The sequence below is a fragment of the Myotis nattereri genome, assembly GCF_964212035.1.
Source record: "Myotis nattereri genome assembly, chromosome: 4".
NCBI classification, from domain to species: Eukaryota; Metazoa; Chordata; class Mammalia; order Chiroptera; family Vespertilionidae; genus Myotis; species Myotis nattereri.
The window spans coordinates 31,012,396-31,019,426 of NC_138079.1; the positions used below are offsets into that span (position 1 = coordinate 31,012,396).

Genomic DNA, 7,031 nt, shown 5'->3' on the forward strand with positions numbered 1-7,031 from the left:
TGGTTAAGCATCAACCTATGAATCAGGAGGTCACAGTTGGATTCCTGGTCAGGGTATATGCCCAGATTTTGGGCTCGGGGCCCAGAGAAGGCATACAGGAGGCAGCCGATCAATAATTCTCTCTCATCGTTGATGTTTCTATCTCTCCCTCTCCCTTCCTCTCTGAAATCAATAAAAATATTTTTTTTAATCTAAGAACATCTGTCAGTCTGAATTTTTTAATTCATTTTTTCCTGTGAGAAAACTATATGTCCTAAAGCTTTGCTATTAACAACTCTAAATGTAGACTGTGAAGGAATGCTTATCTGACTCTCGGCTCAGTGCTATATCTCACTGTAAAGAAAGTCATGGCACAAGCTTAACTGACAAGAAAATCCATCCTGTCTGGGGGAGGCAGACATAGCTTAGAAAGTTAATCAAACTAATCAGGAAGAAATATACTGGATATTTTTCATTTTAAAAATTGATAATTTATACTTTTATTAATATGTTGGAAATACTTATTATAAGTAACATTTATATGACACTTAGTTTAATAAATATGTTTTTACATATGATACCACATTTACTTGCCACAGTCACCCCACTGGTATTTTTAATAGTTAAGTAATAGACAGATAAGGACTGAGGCTTTAACGGCCTTTATAACTTTTCAAGATCAAAAGTGAAAACGTACTTTGCTTTAAAAAGTATTTATCCATTACTTGAAACATACACTTAGAAGTAAAGGAAGCTAACTAGTGCTCTGAGCTTCTATAGCAATAATAGTGTATTACTTGTACAGTACATTACAATGTACAAAGAATTAAAATGTTCTTTCATAAGCACTCTCGCAATATGCTTCTGATCGCTGATACAGTAAAATACCAGAACAGTATCATTATTTTCATTTTATAGATATAGAAACTGAGGCTTACAAAAATTTAATAACCTAAGCATAATCTCACTAACCAAGATTAATTCACTAAGTCATTGTGCTTTTTGAAATTGGAAATTTAAGGGACACAATTTTGGCTAGTGATTAATAAAACAGGAACTTATATCACCTGCATACACTATATAATTAAAATAGAATAATTAATTATTTTCAAATTAAATGAAAGCTCCTCCTCCACCACTGGGTATTGTCAAACTTCCCAGAGGAGGAAACTAAAATAGCTGAAGCATTTGTGGTGTTGTGTGGGGGCGTGGGGATTGTTTCATTTGTTTTGCTCCATTTTTAAAACATGCTCAAGGTAGGCTGGCAAGTCTTTTGAAAATGTCAACTAGAAATAATTAAATTGGGAGGCAAGATTAAGCAATAAGATTAGTCCGTTATATATAACGCTGGGGGGAAAAATGTCAGAGAAGAAAGAGTAAGTTTTTCCAAAAGCAAAATTCACCAAATAAAACACTGGAAAATGTAATTCAATCAAGAAATAATATTTTTTTTCAATTTGGATTTATGTCATTGCTTTAGTAGGTAGTGTTAATAGTTTCCAAATGCCAATGTGTATTCATGAACACTTTGCAAGTTCATGATGTAATACATTCCTTTTTGGATACATCTTATGTCAAATCCATCTGTCTAAGGCAGATATGCATAGTTTTACAGAATTTTATCTGCAAAAGAACTTCCACAGTCAGACAAAAATGGCATTACAAAATAAAGAGGTGTAGAGAAAGGGAAGATCATCTGTTCTGAAGATATCTCCTTCTCCCTCAGTGCCTTGCCCACAGCTTTGTGTCCACTGATCACCTGGCACCCCTCCAGTCTTGCTTTTCTTGAAATCCTGCCCATTCACAATAAAGAGATGTGATCCTGGGATCTCAGGGAGACCTAAAAAGATGAAGGTCTTGGAGGAAGTACCAGGGCTAAATCTTAATATTCCTAGTATATATCCACCAGAATTTCCCTGAGCCCTAAACACCTTCTGAATTCAATGGGCAGCTTATTAAAGTTTGATCATGAAACATTGTCATTTTTATTTGATGCATCTCAATAAGAGCCCAAGTGAGTTAATATAAAGACAGAAGATAGGAAAGCGGAAAAGGGAAGATGTTTGCTGCATCAAGAAAAAATACACAAATTCCACCAGAAGAAGAGCAACCCGGTTAGAAGTCAGAAGCTAGTTCAGGTAAAGAGCTTCCACCCCCACCACTTCTTACTCTGATGGGCCTCGAACCACCTTGAGGGATGCGATTTTATTCCTTTTATAAATGCACCACTTTCTTCCACTAATACAGTTAGGAATGTAGAACAACGAGTGAATCAACTGTGACTATTAGTGTCTATGGCTATGGAAACTCAATAAATGAGCCCGCTTTCCTACCTCAATGAAAGACTCAGGCCGTTTCTTCATAAAGTAAATGTGTTTCCTCAAAGAATATATCAGAATTACTTTTCTTGAAAACTATTTTACATACATTTGGTTGATACAAATTCTATGTTGATTATTTCTCTTTCCTTTTATAAGTTTCATCCATGGATGTGACCTATAACAGGGTCATATTTTTATTTTATATTTTTAACAGCAGAACTTTGCATTTCCAGTATGATCTAACCATAAAATTTTGCAAAACCACAACTAATATTTCTCTCCTACCGGCTAAATTATGTCAGTCATCTAAATATATGGAACCAAATATAAACTGCTCTTGAGTATATTAATAATATTTTATAGGAATTGGCAAGTAATTACAATTGCTATTAGAAGTTTATATTTGCCACAGGAACCTGTGATTTTAAAAAACTGTTCAAATGACTTATACATGAGGCTTATACATAGCACAAATGTATTCATTTGTATTTATGGGTCTAAAGAGAAAAAAAATGACAGAAAAGGAAAATTGGTAAACAATCCCAAATTATAAGAAATTACCTAGCTTTGTGCTATAGTAAAAAGTATAAAAATTATTTGGAAGGAAGGAAAATTATTTCTAAGCACTAACTTTATAAACAAAAGCCCTATTTTTTTTTAATGATAGAAGAAATCAATGTTTTTAAGTAAAAAATGAACTGCTTACACTAACCAGTCATCCTCAGTATTAATTCTATCCCACAGTGTATGCTACAGAAGCATAAATGCTGATGTTTTCTAGTTTCTCATTTCAATCTTCTCCAGCTTTATCTTAAGCCTTGTTAGCAACAGAAGTCGCCCCAACAATTACACGAACTTAACAACGGCTTCCCTGGGATAATTTGATCTGCTGCAACCACAAATTCCAGTCCACATACTTTCTTCTATTATGGTTGTGTCTGCGTGTGTTTAATACACTTCTTACAAGGCTTTTAAAAATGAGCTAGTAGTTTCTCATTCAGCTCTCTGCCACGTTAACAGTTTTATACATGTAAAAATTACCTAGTTATTTATACAGAATATCTTAATTCAGCTTCAGAGGATAGCGAAGAAAAGTATCGTTGCCATCATTATACATTTCTCCTTTTTTGGCGCTTTCACGGCTGTGTACCTGCGCCCCAAAATGATCATTCGCTGCTCCCTCTCAGTATTCACCGGTGGGGACAGAAAATCTTGAAACTTGCCTGACTCAAGTGTTCCCAGCCATTGCCCAGACACCAGAAGCCTGCTTTCCTCTGCTCATGTTGGAGCTTTATCACTTAACTGACCCCATAAAACACACAGGGCTACAACACACTGAACAGCCTCCTTCAAAATGCAGCCTGATTGTGATTCATGGCAAAAAGCTGGAATAGCCCTGCCAGGTCGTAGACGCATTAAGATAAATTGCATTGAATGTGATACATATAAAACAGCACCTTGAAAATGAATCATCTGCTAATTCAGTATTTTCTAATTACAATCACTCCCTCTCAGGGCATGTAATTAATTTACTGAGTTTTTAAAAAAAAAAAAAAAAAGTCAGGATTACTCACACAGTCTTGAAGATGCAATGTCAGCTATTTAGGACAGAAACATCCAAGGCCGTGTTAGAACTCAATTACCACTACATAGGCGTTAAAGCAGGAACTGCAGGCCTCTGGACTACGGCAGCTATAGGACTCGTGCTGCTCGTACGCTGGGCTATAATTTATGAAACTGAGCCCCAGATCCAGCCAATCATTTAGCTCCTCATAACAAGTCTAACTGGCTCTGGAAAGCTGAAAGGGCTGCACTAGAACAACAAAGATGAGATAGTCCACACAATAATCTGCTTATCTGGAATCACTTTCCCTCACAAGGGCCAGAGAAAAATCACAGCTCCATTGTCTGAGGGCAGGACAGCTGACCTGAGAAAATGCGACTACACCTGGAGCAAGACCTTTTCTGGCTTGGCAATCCCAGTCCAGCCGGCATTAAAGGACCGAGCTGCCCCTGGAAACCGAAGGGCAATGACAGCCGCAAAAACCTCAGGTAATCTTCATCTTTTTATTTCTAGCAGGAGTAATGCTGAGTCAAATTATATGCAGGAAGCCACTGGGGCAACTAGGTATGCTTCGATTTTATTTTCTCTTTTTCCATTCTAATCGTTTGTAGGATCATTTGTTATTAAGCATGAGTCCAGGGAGGCTTAGGGTACCTGAAATGAACTTGAAACCGAAAGGATCATTTGAGGAGGAAAAGAGATCGTTTTCCAGAGCAGTCTGAGAGCTGTCGCTTCAGATGTGCACCCTTCTCACCCAAATACAGAAACAAGGAAAAAGGGGCTGAAGCAGGGAGAGAAAAGGCGTTTCATGAGAACAGTTAAATGCTTTTCGTATCTGAAAGGAAATAACTATGCTCGAAGTGTACATTGGGAAGATAGGTTAATGCCCAGCTCCCCTGGCCCTGGGAACCTAGACCACACAAGAATGTACCACGTGGGATTGTTGGGGGAGAGAATGACATAAAAAGTTGACAGAGCCCCTGGGGGCCCGGCTTTTTGGTTTGTTTTGTTTTGTTGGCAATAGTTTATACTTCCCATTATATTTTAAAGTATTACGTATACCAACTACTGCTGTTATTCCAAAGTTCCAAATTTGTAGTTATTAAAGGAAAACATTTTTAAGTTAAAAGAGGTGACAAAAATAGAAAAGCATACACACACACACACACACACAATGGAATTGACATACACGTAACCCCAGCACCACACCCTTAGGTACTTGACATACTTTACCCAATAGCAAATCCTTTCAAATCCTCAGCAAATAGTGTTTCTTCAACGAATTTTATAGCAAGTGTAACATTAGCAACAAAAAAAATCTGTGTAATAAACCTCTTAATGACTAAATCAATCATTATACTTTCAAAGTGACAACAGAACCTTCCCAATATTCAAATCGTGTCAATTTTATCTGCTCTCAGCGGAAGAAGCAGGGAAGGAAAATTTGCTTTGTTCAGTGATGAAATATAAACAACCGTAACAGAAGAGACATTTATGCACCTTTTGTTTGCTGTTGACAATTGACTGTATCCAACTTGAGATTTGACACCAAAAAGAAAAACCTAGCAGCACACAGGGAACAGAAGAAGCAATCCATCAACAATTCCCCCAAGATATGTTCTCTGAATTGTCCAGTGTGTGACTAGCAGGGGAAGAATATTTCTGCTCTGTTTAACTATCTTTTATTTAATTAAACCTTTGTTCATTTGACAGTGCTGTTGTCTACAGTGACTATGTGAGAACCGAAACTTCTGAGGAAGCCAGGGTGTTAAAATTGTTGTTCCCTTTACTCAAAGATAATATGGATTATCTAGCCTGAAATGGAAATCAAACCCTTAAGGTAATATTGCCATTGAATTCTCAACACACCCAACTCCCCCTTTCTCATTCCCTTAATAAAATTTCATTAAAATCCCCTCGAACTCCTGTGTTTGAATCTCCACTTGTCGGCAGACCAAGGCCAAGAATACTTGAAGACCTTTCAGTCATTTCACATGTATTGTTGTCCAGAAACTTCCCATAGGAACCACCTCCCAAACACTTGAAGGCAACCACTTCACCACCCAAGGCAGCGGCCTGCCACCAGCCAGCAAGTGCTTGGGTGAGAGCTTTCACGGCTCCTGGGCAGTCTCAGCGCTAACAGGCAGCTGACTTACAGGCCGACCTCTGGCCCCTGCGCCCTGACAAACACTGTTTCGATGGACTCAACTTCAAGCTGTTCACTCAAAACACATTCGTGATCAAAGCTTTTTAAATGATTAGCACTGCCTTCCCCTCCTAGAATCATAATAATCGTGATAGACTGAGACATGTTACTGCTCCTTGGCAATTGGGGGGAATCTAGATTATTTCCTACCCGGAGCTGTCACATAGCAGAGAAAACCTCACACTGAAAACAAGGAAATGATGTCTCAGTAGGATCCATCTTGAGCTGCTTAGATTTGTTTTCAATGCCGTATTAAAAACAACGCAACGGAGGAGGAAACTAAAAAAACATACATATCACAGTGTAATCTTTCGCCTTAAGTTGTTAAAGCCAATATGAGAGTCTGCTTATAGCAGGCATCACTGTCCATTCAGCAGGACTTGTGTGAGCAGATTCTAGCTAGAGAGACTACCTCCTGCCATCGGCACCAATTAATATGTGTTGGTTATTGCATCAGGCACTGTCTAAGAAGCTCTTGGTATGCAAGAGGCATCCAAACAGCTGAATTCAGTTTTCAGTCGTTTCCTTGATCTCAGACTCACAGACAAAAATTAAGATGATCCCGATAAAAGAAAAGTAGCTCAGGAATGCAAGCGCTTTTCCGACAAGAACTATCAGTAAATCTCAAGTATTAGAACAGCTACGGTTGACTGAAAAGTGTCTAGAAACCTGGGCCATGCTAATCTGTCTGGCCCTGCAGTTTATGTAGCAAAAGGAGTCACTCCTGAGAAAAGTGTAAGAACCGTTCCGACCTACCTTGTTAGTGCGTCTGAGATTGCTAGGGTATTAACTCAGTTCCAGGTGATGTGGCTAAATAGCCCTATTATTTTCACAATGCTGGACTCGGCCTAAGAAACCCTGCACCTCGGGACCAGTATGCCGGTGGGGAACTGCTGACAATCCCAATGCTGACACTTGGAGCCAGCATTGTATGGTTTAAACCGAAAGAGAAATAGTTGCT

The 7,031-nt window shown here is 38.4% G+C and overlaps 1 long non-coding RNA gene across 1 annotated transcript; it reads left to right on the forward strand.

Moving 5' to 3' along the window:
- Positions 1–4,110: 4,110 nt before the first annotated feature.
- LOC308518429 lies at positions 4,111–5,779 on the forward strand. Its single transcript, XR_013995945.1, has 2 exons — positions 4,111–4,352; positions 5,578–5,779. It is a non-coding gene; the product is annotated as an uncharacterized lncRNA (long non-coding RNA).
- Positions 5,780–7,031: the final 1,252 nt, after the last annotated feature.